This window comes from Podarcis vaucheri (genome assembly GCF_965113315.1).
Source record: "Podarcis vaucheri genome assembly, chromosome: 5".
NCBI lineage: Eukaryota > Metazoa > Chordata > Lepidosauria > Squamata > Lacertidae > Podarcis > Podarcis vaucheri.
The window spans coordinates 79,906,796-79,927,195 of NC_138763.1; the positions used below are offsets into that span (position 1 = coordinate 79,906,796).

At 41.3% G+C, this 20,400-nt stretch overlaps 1 protein-coding gene across 1 annotated transcript in view; it reads left to right on the forward strand.

Annotated features, from left to right (window-relative positions):
• Positions 1-13: 13 nt before the first annotated feature.
• Positions 14-20,400, forward strand: part of BMPR1A (bone morphogenetic protein receptor type 1A) — a 64,503-nt gene continuing 44,116 nt past the window's right edge. Inside the window, exon 1 of the mRNA XM_082222452.1 lies at positions 14-496. The gene's annotated coding sequence lies outside the window, so the exon portion shown is untranslated. The remainder of the gene's footprint in view (positions 497-20,400) is intronic.

Here is a 20,400-nt window from a genome sequence, read left to right on the forward strand (position 1 = left end):
CCCCGCCTCCCGTTCCGTGGTGGGGGCTGCTGCTGCTGCTGCTCCTGGAGCTGCTTTCAGAGGCAGCGGCCGTGATTGGAATAATCCGGGCGTTCGCTCGCTCCCGAGAAGCCCCTTGGTCGTCTTTGCTCACCCCTCTGCCCAGTTATATATATATATATATCTCGCTCGCGCGCGCCTAGGGCACTCTCATGCGCACGCGCGCGGATCTGAGGGGAACGGCGAGCCCGGGCGTCGAGTGAGCGGGAGGCGAGAGAGAGAGGCCTGCGCGCCTGTGTATTGTGGGGCAGCCCAGCCACCCTCTCGGCTCCCCGCCTCCCGCCGTCTAGCCCAGAGCCGCGTCGCAAGGCCGAAGCGGCGGAGAGGAGGCGGAGGGCGCCTTCTTCTCCCCTCCCCAAACGACGACCCTCTTGACCCGCCTCTCAAGCTCGGACCGCTCCGGTGGGGGGCAGAAAGGAAACCCCTTGGCCAGGAGGATGACGGGCCCCCGACGCGGGTGAGTGGGGCGCGGTGTGTGGCGGCGGGGAAGGAGGGGAGAGAGGTGAGGGAGGCGACTAAATGGCGGCGGGGGAAGGTGTGGAGTCCGCAGGCAGGCCTCCCTCGGGTTTCGCCCTCCCGCCTCCTCGTCTGAAAGGGGAGACGTGTGGACGTGAGTGCGTCTGCTTCCCCCTCGCAACCGGTGCAGAGGAGGCCTGGCCAGTGGCCCTGAGGGAAAGGCTGCCCTCCCCGTCTTGAATTTAAGAATAATACATTTTTATTTGTACCCCCCACCCATCTGACTGGCTTGCCCCAGCCACTCGCACAACAAAAGGTTAAAACTTAGGAAAGGCTTCCTTAAAGCGGGTGGTGCGCACGCTCCTTCGGGAGTGAGCCCCGTTCAGCTCGGTGGGATTCACTCCGGATTAAGTATAGGATCAGGCTGCTGAAGAGAAGCGAAGTCGGCCGGTCCCGGAGTTCTTGGTGTCGACGGAGAATCGACGCCTCCAATTCCACCGCCCCGAAAAGCGACCCGCTGTGTCTCACTACATAACTTTTTAAAAAAAATAAGCCCCAGGTTTAAGTAATTAAATAACTCGGCCTGAGCTGTTTGCCAGCCGTGGAAATGGCCAAGTTAACAATAGGTCGTTTCCATTGCTGCTTCTCTTCTCTTCTCTGCCTGCTACCATTTGGAGAAGGGGTCTTTTTTTCTTTTTTGAGGATCCTGGGATTGGTCGTTTGCTAGGAGGAGCCTTTTGGCACTTTTAAGTTGCCCTTTCTCACCTTTCCGTTTCCGATCTTGGTGTAAGTTTTTGCGCTTGGTTGTCTTCCTGGAGTGAGTGGTGCTACTTATGTAGGGGAGAGGCCCTTCATTTGTAGTGTTGCTTTTTAATTAACAGAATTACTTCATATCCTTTCCACTGCAGCCACCAATAATTATTAAAGCAATAAATATTAAAGGAGTTGATAGCCGTCATAATTAGAAGTGTTAATCAAGCTCCAGTAGTGCGGTGTGTGCTACTTTTCTGCAGTGTATTCAATATTACAATATTACAGTGACTAGGTAACCCAGTTGCAGTTACTACTTGGTTGGAAATCAGTGGGCCTTGGTTCCAAGCAGTGGACTGCTAGTTTTTGAAAAATGAAATTTTATAAAATGTAAAGTATAAATCTACTAAAATGAGTGCAGCAGTGCAGTTGTGGCTATGTCTACTCAGAAGTCCTTTTGAATTCAATGGGGCTTACTTGCAGGATTGCAACCTCAATGTCTCTGGACGTTTTAGGTTTTGGTGTTTGAATGTGGTGGTTGGAGCACCTGTTTTGTTCAGTCACATATCCAGGAATAAATTAGCTTTAATGAGGCAAGACATTCATTTGTGACTAGCTGTTTTTTGTTTGTTTCTTTGTATGGTGAAAATTGATACATCTGGTTTGATAAATCCAGTATGATGATATATTCATTGGTTCTGTAACAGGTAAAAAAAAGTAAAAGAAATGGGTTGGTAATGTTGTTGTTGTTTAGTCGTGCCCAACTCTTCGTGACCCCATGGACCAGAGCACGCCAGGCACTCCTGTCTTCCAATACAGTTCTATAAAATGAAAGTTGTGTGATACAAGGAAAGAAAATAGTTTATAATAGACAGCTATTGTAGCTAAATGTTTCACAAGTATGTTCTAAATCATTGGATAGCCAATCTGCAACATGGGTTCCAAAAGTGGTTCAGGAAGTGGGATGTTAAGATGTACTTGGGTCCTTTTACCCAGTTTTGTACACTTGTGCCTCCCTGCCTAGCACTCACTCTTTAGACAAGAGGTGGAAAGTCCACCAAGTGAACTTGTTTGTTGGTTGGCCACCACTGTGTTAAATTCACTGTAGCATTTTCTTTTTACATTTTTGTCATAACAATTCATGTGAATTAGAACTCTCCAGTTAGTTATGTTTATGAGAGTTTAACAGGTGTATTTTCTATTCCAAATACATGACTTGACTTGCAGATGCCTTGAACTGGCACCACACCAGAAGTCCTGATCCTAGTTCTCTGTTATACAGGATTTAAAAATCAATGTGAAGTTAACAGAGAAGACAATTGCATTTATTAAGTTTGGGTCCTGCAGTTCTTGAAATATACTCTTCCAAGCTCAAAACAAATTGGTGCAAAAAACCCAAACTAAATCCACACAGTGGATTCAGTTGTTTGAATGCAAGATCAATATATTTTGTGATTTATTCATATTTAGACTGTAATGCACAAATCTATGAAAAGCATTCATACCAATTACACTCCTTCACACTAGACTTGGCTGTGCCCAGTTAATTTGAATGCAGTTTGCCTCCAAGTAAGTGAATTAGGGTTATATATGCCTAATAGTTTAAAGATTGCAGCTTGGTTCCTTGAAATTAAATAAGGTGTTGAGGGTTATTGTTCTACCTTTCATGCATTTAGCAACTATGTTCAATTATTTGAACTGTGTAAATACTACATCACATCTGTGTATCTTTTCCTTCGTTTTAAGAAGCATGAGAGTCTTTGTATTGATCTGATATGTAAAAGTGCACCTACTGCAGTTGCCTTTGCCTAGGGCTTGGTTTTGATGCATGTTGTTTCTTGTATGTGAAGGCATGTTGTTCAGATGGCCAATACATATCATTAATTTTTGAACAGCAGTTTTGTGAATCAGTTCCTGAGAACCATTGTGAATCCCAAATTCTAATAATAAACTCAGTTCTCTTAAGTGTGGATCCTTTAGGTAGGCCAAACAGCACCCATCTGTTTACAAGAAGAAGGTATCAGAAGGCTTCCAGGGGTGGAAAGGAGCCAAGGTTTGGTGAGGCATTATTCCATTAGCTCAGATGGGCCTGGGAAGAAACCCCCGAAATAGCCCAATGAGGACTGAGCATGGTCAGTGGATGGCTAACAGGGGTGGTGATGAAGAAATGAAATGGAGCATTCTGGGAGAATTGTTGTTCGGCTCCAATCCTGAACAGGAGTACCCCTATGCTAAAACATTTTGCTGCAGGTCCTTAGTTTCAGTCTGTCGTCTTACGATCACAAAACTAGTGTTCTTACATTAAAAACATACTGTAGAAAATGAAGCTTTCTTACTGCAGAATGTTAGCTTCTTGACAATAACTTTCAAGTGCACAAAGTTTTTTAAGGTATAGTTACTGAAAGTTCTGAAGAAGCAGTGGAATGAGATCTTAAAGACTAAGCATGTTTTCTGATGGAATGTTCTGACTAGCATTGTTTTGGGCTTAAATTGTGCATTCTGAAGTTGCATCTCCTTCTGATAAAGCTCCCTCTGAAGCAGGATAAAAGTTAGGCTGAAAGTGTGTGTGTGAGAGAGAGATTAAAGGTATTTTCATCATAACAAAAAGAAGATTAAGGGGGTATGTTTTTGAAGGCCATCCTCAAGACTATTTAGTTTGCAGGTCAATGGGTTCTAAGTAGAAGAAAGATATATCCAATATATAATTGGTAAAAGTTCGTAAGCTTTGGAGCAAGTTGCCTGCTGCAATGTAACTTTATGTTCTAGCAATGTAACTTTATTCTAAACAAATTCACTGAACTAGGCTTTTGTTTTTGTTTTTTAAAGTTCCATGATTTCAGTTGGGCTACTTGGAATACTGTACTTCATGAGTAAGAAATGTTGTTTATAGTTCATTCCTACATATATTTACTCAGAAGAAAGTCCCACTGTGTTTAATAGAGCGTAAAGGTAAAGGTACCCCTGCCCGTACTGGCCAGTTGTGTCCGACTCTAGGGTTGCGTGCTCATCTCGCTCTAGAGGCCGTGAGCCAGCGCCATCCGAAGACACGTGGCCAGCGTGACGAAGCTGCAGCTGGCGAGCCAGCACCAGCACAGCACACGGAAACGCCGTTTACCTTCCCGCTATAAAGCGGTCCCTATTTATCTACTTGCACTTAAGAGTGCTTTCGAACTGCTAGGTGGGCAGGAGCTGGGACTGAACGACGGGAGCTCATCCCGCCGCGGGGATTTGAACCACTGACCGTACGATCGGCAAGTCCTAGGCACCGATGTTTTACCCACAGCGCCACCCGCGTCCCTCTTAATAGAGCTTACTCCCTAGTAAATATGTCTAGCTAACACACATCCCAGATAATAACTGTCATTGACCTTTGAAGACCTAATTTTCACATAGACATGGGTAGGATTGTTACTTCTCTCATGTAATATGTATATTAATTAGCTAATTATATTAATTAGTGTATACAGTGGTACCTTGGGTTAAGAACTTAATTCGTTCTGGAGTCCGTTCTTAAGCTGAAACTGTTCTTAACCTGAGGTACCACTTTAGCTAATGGGGCCTGCCGCCGTGCCGCCGCCACACGATTTCTGTTCTCATCCTGAAGCAAAGTTCTTAACCCTAGGTACTATTTCTGGCTTAGTGGAGTCTGTAACCTGAAGCGTCTGTAACCCGAGGTACCACTGTATAAATATTTGCCCACTGATGTTCTTAAATTTGAATGTAATGAAAGTTGATCCATTAAAATCTACTACAACCTTCCACTTTTTCTTACCTTAGGCAGGTAGCAAGGGTCCTCAGGTAAGTAAATTTCTCTTGGGATACTCCATGTGGGCAACACCCCTCCCCATACAATCTAGGTACCTATCTTTGCTGTTTAAAGGCATGAGAGAAAGCACAGATAGTCCAGTCATTACTGGCAGTCTTGAAACATTACCTTTATGCCACATGTGAGCAACCTATGAGGTACATAAGACCCTCAGAGGCCTTCTGTGCAATACCCATGGGTGTCCCAAGATGCCACTAAAATCCCACATTCCTCATCACTGCATTTCATTACTCAAATTCATTGAGGTGAGTGTGATGTGTATAGGGAGTTAGGCATGTGCATGCTGCCCTACCCATCAGTATTGTGCTTCTCTCATACTGCTTTCTGAAAGGCCTTGGGCTAAGTAGCTGCACAGTTTGGGAGAGGGCTTTTGCAAGCAAGCTTAAGTCTCTTCTTTTTTCGTAGCCTTGCTCATAGTTCAGAGCCACACTGCAAGCTGGGCTAGTCCACCTCTTTCATTTCCCCTTGCTGTTGCCTTGCAGATCCCACCCAAAAGGGAAAGGTTTGGCAGAGGGACTTGGTGCTCCTGATTTTTGCTTATGTGCATATATTGGATTCTGTACTCTTCATGTTTGTAACTTCGAAGAAGATATCACCTCTTCCCCTCCTCCTAGTTCCTGCTTCTGTTAGTAGCCTACAATATACCATAGTGCAGAGAAATTTGAGCTTTGGGATGCACCAATAGATGGGATGGGTAGGTGTCTGTGAACAAGCATTGTGTATATTAAATATTATTAAACATATTGTGAACACTTTAATTTACAATATTAATATTTAATTCAACGTGTGGTTCCTGGGCTCTTGTGTTGAGGTATTATTGTGGCCCATTTGGTCTGAGAGATTGTACTGCCATGATATGGATGGCAGAAAAGAGGTGTCTCCACCCACCATCAAAATTTGGCTCCCAACCATTTCCCCTCTTAATTCTGAAAAGTTTGCCCTCACCTGCTCTATGGGTTGCAGGAACAAAAAGAATGGATAATTGAGAAAAAGAGCTGTGTTGGTAGGAATGACAGATGCACTATACTACACAGAGAGAAGAAAGCATGAATGGTATGTGGAAAGAAAATGAGGGAAAGCTATTGGAGAAGTATTCAAAGAAGTAGTAGAACCAGAGCAAAAAGGGACTAATAGAATAGGCTAAAAAGAAAACACTTTGTTAAAATAACAAGTGGCTCACTGAGGTATTGGTATGGTGTGCCCCTGCACTAAGTGTGAAGATTTGCTCCCAGGTAGTGTAGAGAACTGGCATTGGACATATCTTCATATTTCCTTGCTCATTTTCAGCTCCTGTGCTTTGTTTTCTTTTTCCTCTTTTCTTTTGCAAGTAGACCAGAGGTGTCCAAACTTTTTTCAAAGGGGGCCAGATTTGATGAAGTGAAGGGCCGTGAGGGCTGACCAAAGTTGTTGAGCTTTTTTTAGGATTGAAGTTGGGCCCCCGAAATGGACTTTGGACATGCCTGAGTAGACTGTTGTAGTGTGTTGTCACCTACACACCAAGTATGAGGCGGAGGAAGTTATTTACCACCTGTATGCCATGGATGCTGTCAGTAGTGCTCTTTTCTAGAAAAGAGGTGCCAGAACTCACCATGAATGCCTCCCTTGTTCTCTTGTAATGGCAATGGCACCCACCTGAGAGGTGCCAGAACTGAGTTCCGGTGAGTTCCAGCTGCAAACAAGACCTGGCTGTCAGGTTGATGCCTTGGACACTTAGACAGTATGTTCCAGACAGAACTGCTCATTGGAAGGGTGCTGCGAGGTTGCTGAAGAATCACATTTTTACCAGCCACAGTATATAGTAATTGCATTATACCTGAGATACAAGCACTTCCCTGAGGGAAAACATTTGGCTTCCTTGCAACACATGAGCAACAACTGAACAGTTGTTGCGTTATAAACAGATGGCCTGGAAAAATTCCAGAGTGATGTCTGCAGTGTGCACTAGGGATTCTGGGATACATATCTGGGAATGCATACTTGTTTGAACTTCACATTTACTGTTGTTCACAGCACTGAAATTAGATTATCTAAAACCTAGGAAACCAGGGTGAGCACAAACCAGTTTGAAAATTAATAATCACTAAGAAAGCAAACTGAAGCATTAATGGTGAGTGGCAAACAGGTCAAAGGCAAGGTTGAATTCTTGATTAAAAAAAATAGTTTTGTAGGTTCAAAATGTAGATACTGTATCTGGCTTGATTACTCTTGAATCTTGTGTGAGTCACATCTGTTTAACCTAACAAGCCTACTGAAGTTGCCTACTGAAGTTGCTAGCTCACAAAGCAATTACTAACCCACCTGCCTACATATATCTGTATCTGGCGTAAAATAAAAATTAAAAGAAGCAGTCTTTGTAAAGATTCCCTATCTAGTTGCTTAGAGACAATTCTTATTTGCAGCTGGGCAAGCCTAGGTTGGTTTGTTGTTTTTGCATGGTCATGATAGTGTGTATTGTGATATTCTAGGATTATACTTGTGTTCCAGAAATAGGAAAATATTCTGCTGCATACAGCAATGTGTTGCACTGCTCTAAAATCTTTGCTCCAAATTAAGACTCATTTACATACTACTACATTACCAGCAAGTGATCAGTTCCACAACTGTTCCCGCAATACAGTATTCAGAAGCTGCTGTTTTAAAAAGGATTTATTAAATGTGAAAAACTTTGTTTCCTCAACCACAGATAGTTGTATGACTGCACACTTCTACTAATGGACCTGGTAGTAGATATGTTTAATTCAGAGCAAAGTGTATTGAGCTTCAAGTAGAAATGTAAGAATCCCCAGAAGTGCTCCAGTATTGCATAACTTAAAGCAATATGCATTTGATCATTAATGTGGCATATAATAAAAGCAGCAGCACATCTCCTCTGAAGTCTAGACTGTGATTTGTAATCTCTCTCACAACGTGCCAGCTGAATCTTTCAGCCAAACTATAATTGACTGAATAGAACTATGAAATGCTTTCTGCAAAAAGTGTCAGTCTAACAGAGATTTTTGAGACTAGATTGATTTTAATCACTGAAAAACCAGATTGTGAATCACATTTTCCATGTTAATACATCTATTTCTTGAACAAGCACGCATACCATTTGGCTGCTAAAACAAAATGTTTTCTGTGTTTGTTTTTTTGCAATGTAATAAAGTGGCCTAGCTTTACTAAACACAATGCAGCCCACATGCCTTTTGCACTACAGATTTTGTATGTGTTTAAAGACAGAAAGCTTTCACAGTTGCTAATGGTTTTATTTGACTATTAATAAGGACAATAAGGAAGAGCACTTACTTGAAGACAGCATGCTAAGAACTATTCAGAAGCAAGATTTGGTAGCTAATAGAACAGCACTTCTTCAAAAAATGGGAAGTCTGTATCCAGGGCCTTTGACTGACCGTATAAACCTGTAATCTCTTACCCAGTTGGGAATAAAGTCAATTGAACTCGATAGAACTTACATCTGAGTGCAAATGTATAGGATTGCACTGTAAATGTTAGGGATGTGCATTGGATTCAGATGAATCCAGGAATGAAGTGGACTGCCTCATACAAATTTTATGTTTGCCAGAGGTAAAGCTTTCTCTACAAGGTGGCATGCATTGAAGCAACAACTTTGCCTTAGAAACCTAGACAGTAACCAAAAATAATATGGACAAGTAGCTGCTGAAAGCAACGGTATTGTTGCTAAGCTTACTATAATGTCAAGCTGGTTCAGACCTGGCCTTGGAACTGAATCAGACTTGGTCACTCTGATGGGTGACTTTTCTCATGAGAGAAACATGGGAAGGAGTGTGACTCTGTTATTTCTGCTCAGTCTCTCAGTGGCTTTTGATAGTGGCTTTTGATACTGTTGACCATGGTATCCTCCTGGACTGACTCAATTGGATGGTTATCCAAGGCATTGTATTATACTGGTTCCATCCTTAGTTTCAGGGCACCTGGCATCTGTGTTAGAGAGTTCTACATCTTTTCATAATAATTAGCTGATTTCTTATTTTAAAATTTTGCATAGTTTTTATTGTATGGTTTTATGGGTGACTGTTGTCACTGTTGTAAACTATTCTGATGAATAGCAATATAGATATAGATAAATTGTTCCAATAAAGCTTTTTATTTTCTTTAGATGCATTAAAATTTGATAATTTTACTTATTAATATACAGTTTGCTGTCAGATACAAACTGTTTGATAATATGCATAGCCTTATTACTCCAAATAAACCCTTAATTTACATTTTGTAAACTGGGATGGATATGTTAAGCCCCTAGAGCTGTATTCTGCAGAAACTATGGATCTCAGTGTGGATTTTTTAATGCTCTGTTAATGAATTTTAAAGCAGTATTAATCAGGTTACTTCTTGACTTCCACACTCTTAATAGTGCTTTTCCGGGTCACACCTTTTTTTAATGTGAAACTATTATGCTGAAAAATTTTCTGGCATAAGGAATTAGAAGAGAGAGTGTAAATTAAATTGTGGAAAGTCAAACAACAGATGTCAGCTTTGAAGTCTGAGATTGTCCAATAAAAATAAACTAGAAGAAAGGGAATCAAAATGTGGAATTAAACATCTGCTTGGCAGCTGTGGATATGTCTTTCTTAAATTCTAAGATGTGGCACATTGCACCTTCTATTTCTTTACATTTATATTCCATCCTATTTTGAAGGTTTGCAATCAAACTATAAATCTCCATTTAACTGTCCCCATTGTTTCTTTCACCTCTTGCAATGCAGCCAACCCAACCATTATGAGCCCTGCCAGTCACAGTGTCCTTTCCCGTTCTCATTCCAAAGCTTCTGTCATACTCAGTACAGTAGTACCTCGGGTTAAGAACTTAATTCGTTCTGGAGGTCCATTCTTAACCTGAGGTACCACTTTAGCTAATGGGGCCTTGTGCCGCCGCACGATTTCTGTTCTCATCCTGAAGTAAAGTTCTTAACCCGAGGTACTATTTCTGAGTTAGCAGAGTCTGTAATCTGAAGCATCTGTAACCAGTGGTACCTCTGGTTACAAACTTAATTCGTTCTGTAGGTCTGTTCTTAAGCTGAAACCCTTCTTATCCTGAGGTGCGCTTTCGCTAATAGGGTCTCCTGCTGCGTCTGGTGTGTGATTTCTGTTCGCATCCTGGGGCAAAGTTCGCAACCAGGAGCAACTACTTCCGGGTTAGCGGAGCTCGTAACCTGAAGTGTTCGTAACTAGAAGCGTCCGTAACTACAGGTACCACTGTACAAGAAACCCAGCTCCCAATAAATGTATATCTACTATCCCCAACACTTCCTGTCTCTTAACCATATAGCCTGATCTTTCCCTCATCAAACCCAGTCCTCTGAGGGTAGCTACCTAAATGCCCACAGGGATGCAGCTTCCAAATGCACTGACTGCCCAGTGTTAGAAACGGAGATATGAAAGCTAGGAGCTAAATGGCACCTTAAGCCTAGGTTATGGGCGTAGCAACAGAATGTCCAGGTTCACTTTTTTATAACAAGATTGCAAAGCTGAAAATGAATGAACTGCAGCTAAAGGATTATGTTCATTTTTCACTTGGTCTAGTCCTTCCCCTGCCCAGCCCCCTAATATTCTTAGGAGGGTCTCTTCTCTAGTCTTCCGAGAGTACATTGAGGTGGGGAGGACTAGACCATGTGTTCCATTCAAAGTTAAATTATGTTGCCTTTCAGGTTAAGCAACTAATTCCCCTTATTAGGGGCTCCTGGAAGACACCCTGGGTACAGATTGAGCTCTTCCCCTCCATCTCTTTCTGGGAGTGTCCAGGGCAGCACTGAGGAAAATTTGTAACCTCTTCGTGAAAGCAACCCTTTTGACATGGAGGGAGTGGAGTTTGGTTTGGGCCCCGGGTGTGCCACCGTTCACCTCAATATTGGATCACTTTGCTTTAAGTATCAGCAACTTCAGGCCTGGGAATCTAGGGGAGTCTATAGAATTAGTGACGTATTATATGGAGAACAAGTCATTAAGAAGGATTCTGTCATTGTGCTGCTGTAGGGTACATTGTTTACATGGTTCTAGCTGCCTCAGGCATGTTCATTTGCAGCAAATCCCTATGGAAGGGGACAAATCTACAAGATAGGGGACCAGTCTCTATGCTTTATAGCAGGGGTCAGCAAACTTTTTCATCAGGGGGCCAGTCCACTGTCCCTCAGACCTTGGAGGGTGGATGGCAGACTATATTTTGAAAAAAGAAAAAGAAAAGAACGAATTCCTATGCCCCACAAATAACCCAGAGATGCATTTTAAATAAAAGGACACATTCTGCTCATGTAAAAACATGCTGATTCCTGGACCGTGCATGGGCCGGATTTAGAAGGCGATTGGCCCCCGTATCTGGCCCCCAGGCCTTAGTTTGCCTACTCATGCTTTTTAGTGTGTTGATAGATCACTCTAGGGGCAGCTTTACTTGCCTTCACCAGCTTGGGAAGGGGGGGACTTTGGGACTGACATTGACAAGCATAAATGGAAGGGGCTATGGTCCTGCCTCCCATTAAAGATAAACTCTGCTTGCCTTCAAGAAGTGTCCCTTAAGGTTCTCTTCTACTGGCATTGGTTTCCAACACTGCTCTCCAAGATAAACAAGTCTTGATCGCCATTATGTTGGAATGGCTGTGGAAATTATGATTCTTTTATCATTCATGGTGGGCCTGCAATATAATGCAAAATAAAAAATGAGAAAATGTTTTTGACAGCGTCCCTTCCATTATGGACCAGGAATTGAAGCCTATCACATCCTTAGTCCTATTACCATGAGCAGAAACTTAGTGATTAAGTTATTTTTGTTGACAGCTGCACAACTGACTGTGGCTTGTTACTGGAAAGTGGAATCAGAGCCACCAGTGGAGACCTGGATTAATTATTCTAGGACATAGCCCTCTCAGATTGTCTTAAACAGAGAAGGCGGCCCATCAGGGTGTGTTAAAAAGGGACAGTCTTGAGGAGATTTGGTTTTTGTTATCTTAGTCTCCCAAGCACCTATGTGGGGAGGCCACATGGGGGTTCACTGAAAGTGGGTTAATGCATGAGGCATAGGATCCTTGCAGAAAGATGAATCTCCAAATGCATGAGTAATATTACATTTACTGGTACTTTCCTTGCTTCGGTGGTAGTAGTAGAAGAAGAAGAAATTAATTTAATTAATTAAATAAATAAATAAATAAATAAATAAATAAAATAATATTTATACCTCACCCATCTGGCTGGGTTTCCCCAGCCACTCTGGGTGGCTTACAGTACATATAAAAACATAGTAAAACCTCAAACATTAAAAACCTCCTGATACAGGGCTGCCTTCAGATGTTTTCTAAAAGTCAGGTAGGTAGTTGTTCATTTCCTTAACATCTGATGGGTGGGCGTTCTACAGGGAGGATGCCACTGCTGAGTAGGCCCTCTGCCTGGTTCCCTCTAGCTTCACCTCTCGCAGTGAGGAAACTGTCAGAAAACCCTCGGAGGAGGACCTGAATGATGGGGTGGAGACACTCCTTCAGGTATACTGGGCCGAGGTTACTTTGCTTTGTTCAGGTTTGTAACTGAAATAAGTCTGTGTGCTGTTTGTAATGTTTAATGAAAATAATAAAATTCTCTTTTAAAAAATCTTATTCCTAGCCCTATTTTCCACCCACCCACAGTGACTTCGAGTGGAAAAAATTCCACTGTTATATTTTTCTGTGCAATATTTTCCATTCCTAAAAATACATTTTCCCCATAAAATTAATCATTAACATAATGAATCAAATAGCTGTTAGTTGTAATGTTGTAATTAACTTTTTCCAGATGATTGTCCCTAGGAAGTACTTGCACACAGGCCTACATACAATTTCAGTACCTTAATTTTTTCTTAAACTTTAACTAACGTATCCTAATAAAAACAAATTCCAAACAAATTGCTACCCAAGTGTGCTTTATTGATCCCCGCCCCATTCAGATAAATTTAAATGCTTTTGTTTTTTTGTAAAATATTTAGTATTTATGCAGCGTGTAAAATGAACATTGAATACTTTTGATTAAGGTTTATTTACCAAACAGAAATGAATGTGCCACATCACCCCTACTCCCAAGTGACTTAAGTTTAAGTTGAGTAAAGTGAGCTAGAAGTTGACAAGCAGGGTGCTATTAAAGAAGCAGGAAGCAAAGAAATAAAGGAGAAAGTGCGAGCTGAGAGACAGGTTTTGCTTCCTCACCCACTCACTTGCATGTACCCGTCTGCCTCTGTGGCTCAGGAGTAGAGTAGGTAGAGACAGAAGCAGACAAGCAAAAGAAAAAGGGATCGCTTTGTTTTCTGTTCACCCCCCTGCCCCCACAATGCAAGGAAAAAGAACAGGGGCAGCTGATTGGGAGGGGCAATAGGTTATACCTTTTGCTCCTTCCTGAGTTGCAGCTGCAAAGCTGAACCATAGCTGGCCTGAATCACATATTATGAATATGATTTTGCAAGGCAGTTGTGCACTGAAGCTGCTGGGTGTTTAAGCAGCAGCTATGGCTATAGTACCTTAGTCTGGAACTGGCGCTCATTGCCAGTGCAGTGACCACAGATTAGTTCAGAGAAAGAAAAATCATTTTTGCCTGGACACTTCTATACTGGCATGCCAAAATATTTCAAAATTTCAAATATTTTTAGGGTTACAGCTTCTAATGGATTACTCATATCAGTTTTGAATTAAATAACTGATGAATCAGTTAAATTTGCATATGGGAAAGCATTATTTCTGAAGCACAAAACATGTTTACTTAATTTTTAGAGATGCACACATTTGTCCTTGTAGGCATAATCTTGGTAAAGGCATTCCTGTGTTTGAGAGAAGGGAGAATGCCTCTGAATAAGTTGGTTGGCACCTGAGGGTTTTATAAGCATTGGAAATTAAAAAAAAAAAAATCCTTCTGTCCAGTTTGATTAGGGGTATCCTTTTAGTTGATCAATATGTTATACTGAATTTTTTTTTTAAAAAAAACACATTGCTGTGACCCAGGCCAGTGGCCCATCAATTGGGTTATTATGAGAGATGTTTCTAGCATGTCAGACTCTAGATTAAAATTATTTTGCTATAGTACTTTGCCTTCACTTGAGAATTTGACATCTAACCAAATGTACCAGGATATACTAGAAAACTTCGTTGTTCATATGATTTGACTTGCAGTCTATCTTCTGTTCTAAAATCCAAATGTGCTTCCTGAAATACATGTGTGTGTGTATTTGTGAAGGCTAAAATCTACTTGGTATTTGCACTGTATAAGAATGGCATGGGAGGGGGAATTTAACACTAACATGATTTCCCCCCACATTAAGGTTAGAGTCCTATAACCACGTAGCTAGGAGTGAGCACTGTTCAGTATTCAGTTCAGTGGTTTTTGCTTCTGAGTTAGGCATAGGATTGCACTGTAAAATAACTTTTATCAAGGAAATACTGGCTCAGTAGATAGTTTCAGGAGCTTGTCCTACACTCGAGTAGGACCCTGGTAGAGACACATGCCCGAGTGGCATGTTCTCTCCCTCCTGGTCATCGTTCGGGAGCGTCAAAAGCTTTTTTCTGCCCAAACATCACAGTGACCGATGCCAACAGACATCGGCACACTTAGGGATCTGCAGAGTTTGCGTAACAGAACTCAGCAACTCAGTATTTTGGCTAATCAACATGGCTCCCTCTCTCTGTAGCATAAGACAGCAAAAAGAAAGAACAAAGGACAATAGTCCCACTTCATGGAACACAGTAACACAAGCATCCTGTCTCCCATCACTTCCCACACTGTGGAGTCAAAACATACACCGTCATGTGAAAGACAACAATCCCATGACTGCAATCACGGAGCAGGAATTCCAACAGATAGTAGGTTTGCCTATGTTGCACATGAGGCCTGCAGAGAGGTACAGCTGTGAAAGAAATAATCTAAAAATACATTGCTGAAATGTTATACATGAGTGAGCAAAAAGGGATGAGAGGAATTAGCTTTACAGAAAGCCGTTGTATCATTGCCATCCTGTTTCATTGGGTCATCTACTGTGTCTATCTGGGTGGCAGGGCTCGAAATTAGCAGGGTGCCAGGCCTAAAGATTCGTGCCTAAAGAATCTCCATTTGTGAGCACCTCAAAAAGGCTGGGTACTATTTTTGTGTGTGCCTGGCTGACACTGATTTGTGCCTGGCTGACTGATTACTGAAATGCATGTGCTTTGAAGCCTCGGAGTATATGTTAAGGATGGACAATATGTTAAGGAGTTTAGCAATAAATAGTAGAGTGTTTTGAAAACTGTAAACATAATTTCTACTAAATTGTGATATTAACAATGTGTCATTTATGTGAATTGTGTATTAGTTTGTGCTTATCCAAATAATAAATAAAAAGTGTTGCTGCCCCTCCTCCCCGGGCAACTAGACATTCTGTTTTGGTGCCCACAGGCTCCTAGCTTTTCTATCCCAGTTTCTAACACTGCTGGGTAGTGATTATACTCCTATTTTATACCAACCAATTCAGTTTCAGATTGAAACCCGGACACGAGCATCTACTTCCCATCCAGGCAGGGGTGGGTGCTCACTACCAGCTATTGCTCTGGAAAAATTCTGGGGACTGGGCCTTCAAGTAAAGGACCCTGAGTGCCCTTGCTCCTGTAACTGCACAAGGTCTACTTCCAAAGTGTGCTGTCAGATACCTATGGTTTTATAGAGTGGTAAATAAGTGAGTGTGATATGCAGTATATGCTCATCAAGAATTCTGAGAGGGCCCACCTGAACTCTGTTTACCTTCCTCCTGCAGATGCCCAAGCTCACATATGTGTGCTGGCAGTGTGTTCGGACATTAGGGGAAATAAAATCTGCACAAACATCCCAACTCTACCTCTGTCTGTTGTGAGAGAAGGTCTTCAATGGAGTGATACTGAATGATGTCCAGCCACTTGGCAATGAAAATGCACTTATGCAACTGGCTTTCTGGTTTCTCTTCTTTCTCATCCAGCTCCCTGCACACACCCCAAATCTGCTCCAGATGATCCCCCAAGACTCAAGAGCAGATTTTGGAGTTGTGGGGAGTTGTAGTGGGGAAGAAAAGATGAAGGCCTATTGTGTGAGTGGGCATCTGCTCATGATATGATGGACCTCATTCATGGTTATAAAATCAATCAGCATGTTTATAGAAGAGATACCTGAAATATCTCATGGGAGCCAGTGTGATCTAGTGGTGGTGTGTTGGACTGTAACCTGGGAGACCATGGCTTGAAATTCCACTCAGCCATGAAGCTCATGGAGTGACCTTGGACCAATCACAGTCTCTCAGTCTAACCTACCCTGTAGGGTTGTTGTGAGGATAAAACAAGGAGGGGGAAACTTTGTATGACATCTTGACTTCCTTGGATGAAAAGTGGGATATAAATGTAATAAAGAAATAAATGTTTGTTTAACCTAGGTTTAAGTTGATTCCTTTTAGTAGTGCTAGTGATAGATTCTTCTAGATCATTTTATCCTATATAGTAGTTTTAATCAGTCTTACCCATTCCTACTTCCAAAGGATTCCAAATATGGCTGTCATAGGAGAAAAGGAGGACATTTGCAGGTGCATATTATCTCCTCTACCCCAAGATACAGCTCGGTCATGATTCTTGTGTTGTTCAAGCTGAGGTAACTACCCTCACTTCCTTCTCAGATCAGATAAAGATATAAAGGAAAGGAAAGGCAGTAAAACACACTTTTTAAAGAAAATGTTTCCCAATAAAGGAATGTATTCAATGCTGCATGAACAACCTCCAGTCACACAACAAGGTCTTCCCTTCTTCTCTGCTCATGCAACCCTCAAATCTATATCAGAGGTACTACAATGGTCTGGAGCAAATTTTGAAGTGCAGGGGAGAGGAGGGGAAAGTTACATTGCACAAATGGAGTAGTAGCATTGGATATAGTCCATAGTGTTTAAACTACTCTTTACATTTGGTAGTGTGAATTGGGCTGCTGTGCATGAGCCTTCTTTGAGTGCAATCAAACCAAGTTTAGCTGTTTAAACAGTGCAATCCTATGCATGTGTACTGTACTCAGTTGCAAGTCTACATTGGTTAAAAGGATTGTAATGTATGCCTTAGGCAAGCATCCTGGCGTAGATAGTTCCTATGGATGGATGTGACCACTGAGAGGGCCCCCTCTCTCATTGCGACCCTCCAAATTTCACTTAAGCTGGTAACAAATCCATGCAACAGAGGCCACCTCTGCCTCCCAAAGCACTCCCAGATAAGGGACTGTAGCATTGAAGCTTAAATCATGTTGGAATCAGAATAACTAAAGGAGCTTAGCTTGGGATCGATTGTACCCTCTTTTATTAGTTGCTATACTAGAGAAGCTTACTGCTTGCTTAATACATTTTTATTACTGTACTGGTCACTATTGTGTTGTTTTATATAGCTGTGGTTCTGTCAGCTAAACCTGTTGTCATTGACCGTGTTACAGAAGTAACAAAGGGCATTCTCATTTTTTCATGAAGCGTTTAATCCATATTTGCTTACTGCTGCTATGGAAAAGACAAGTGTATCAGTAGAGAAGCCTCCTTAGGTTGCATGTTGTTATATTTATAGCACAATAGATCCCTGACATGGTTGAAGTTTGAGTGCTTTCCATGCATCTCTGCCAATGCATCTGTTTTCTCTTAATTTATTTTCAAAGATGCCAGAATGAGTGCATGGAGACTATTTTGCCTAATAAAGCAGAGACATTATGAAAGTGCATAAAGGATGCTGTACTGTTGCTTTTTTATAGTGGTAAAGTGAGCTGTGACTATAGCTAGGGCTTTGTATTGCTTCATTCTTTGGTGAAAATCAAATGTTGATTAGGATGCCAAATAATTTTGACGTTAATCTTCTGATGCTACATTTTTTTCAGTTTAACATATCTTCCATATTAATTTAGTGTTCAACAGTAGGAGATTTCCTGGGGGGCGGATAAGTATTTCTGTATCCCTGTCCTTAAAGCTTATTGTCTTATAGAGAAATGCTGGCTCATCAGAACATTGCCAGAGTAAGGTCCCCCCCCCCCCAGCCTGTCACAGTGTGAATCAGCCTTCCTGGACAAAGGAAGTCGTGGATGAACAATAAAATGTACATGTAATATACAGCTCTATGTTACTGAAATTAATTTTATATTTGTCTGTGCTTTACATTGGCTTCACTAGCACATAATGCTAAACTATGGTTTGGTTTAACTTGAAGTTCCAAGTGCAGGAATGAGAAGGACTTTGCCAGTATTTACTTTTATGTTTGCCCCACCCAACTTGTTCTTGTAAGCAGATTAGGGATCATGATCTATCACAAAATAATCAGTTTCAAATCAAGGTGACTTGTTTTCCCTCCCTCCCAACTCTACAACTCTATGATTCTGTGATTCTAGTTCATGAAAAGGCAAGATTAGGGGAAACTGGAAGTAAACACAGACAAAAAACTTGCTGTTGTATGGGAGGAGTAAGCTTTGCTTGGGTTAATTCCAGCTAACATATACAGCACTGAACCATAGTTTAGTGTTACATGTGAACCCAGCTAGTGTATAACAAAGATAAGTGACTCTCCACTTCATGTTTGTTTGAGACACATTGACCATACCATACAATAAGATGCTCTCTTCTCCCCTTTTGCACTCCCAGTTCCCCTTTTCAGTTCTGTGTTCATGGTAACTATAATTTACCTTTATGTCTGAAGGAGGCAAGCTATGGTCAGTGTGAGCCATTGTTTACTTTCAAACCAAAATGAGAAACTATTGTTTGAACTGAGCTTGTAATGCTGGTTTGTAGGCAAACTGATTAGATTTAACAGCACACTGTAGTTACCCTGAACCTGGATGGGAGAAAACAAAGTACCAAGTATCTGTACAGAACTTAAATGGAGTTTGCTGTGGCTCTTATAATGGTTAATGTACTAATGGACTGTAAAGAGCGGTATTGAAATTGTTATGTAATTGCAGCCATGTCCAGGAATCATTTGCACAGTTTGCTTATTTGTATTGGGTGCGTGCCATTTACCGGTGTATATATACACAGTATAACCAATAACAAATCCATTTTACTGTTTGCATCTTGGTTATTCCCCTGTAATTGGTAGAATATCTATTTCATCAGAGAAGACAGCAGCCTCCCTAGAAAGCAGAGCAGAGGAAATCTTCAGAATATAAGTGATTTTAATGACAATTGTTCAGCTTAAGCAAACAAGTAACACATGTAGAGAGCACTGCAGATAATTCAAGATACAGTGGTGCCCCGCAAGACGAATGCCTCGCAATACAAAAAACTCGCTAGACAAAAGTTTTTTCCGTTCGCGATTTGCCTCGCAAGACGAATTTTCCCTATGGGCTTGCTTCGCAAGACGAAAACGTCTCGCGACTTTTTTTCTTTGACTAAAAACAAAGACATGTTTTGTTTATAAAGTTAATTTATTTTCCCTTAAATTTTTGAACTGCTCTTTACAGTATGTGTGACTTTAAAGAGCAGTTAATAAACTGTTGTTGTACCAAATTTGGCTTTGTTTGGACTTTTTTTGACCATAGGAACGCATTAATTGATTTTCAATGCATTCCTATGGGATTTCGTGCTTCGCAAGACGAAAAATTCGCTAGACGACAAAAATTGCGGAACGAATTAATTTCGTCTTGCGGGGCACCACTGTATGAGCTACACTATCAAGTGCTGTGGATCACAGACTTTAATCGTAAACAAGTTCCACTGAAATCAATAACATTTCTGAGTAAACATTTTTAGCATTATGCTATAAGTTTATTGTGAAACCAAGATGCCTCGATTCCTGAAAACAGACACACATCAATAGATATGCTTCAGTAAATGTTTCTAAAATTCTCCTTTAAAAAAAGAAAAGAAAAAAAGCTTAAAACTCCTAATATTTCCCGCTTTCAGCAGAATAACTCTATGAACCAGTGCTGAGATGCCATTTTAAGAGGTTAAATTACTTTCTAAATGTTGCTGTGAAGCAGAAGGGAAGGGAAAAGATCAAGTTACTCATTCTTCATTCCAGAGCCTACCACTACACTTGAAGGCTGGAGACATGCTGGCTAGAATACACAGTTGCCAGTCGTCTTTAGCCCTGCCCCCACTCAGGGGAAAGACCAAAAGAGATTTTCTTTAAAGGGGGCCTGGAAAGGGAAAACAATTTTTCTTTTCTCCAGGAATTTTTAAGTGCAGCTGCCATATCGTCTACTATGCTGATCATATAATCACAGTTGTCATGTTTTTAGTTATTACTTTGCCAAATTTTACTTTTATACGCGTATGAAAGTTTGGTCCCTTTACTTTTTGTTCAGGGTGAACAAAAACTAACCTATCTAGTTGATAACTGTGTGCACGAGGTGGCACTTTATTCTTATTTCTA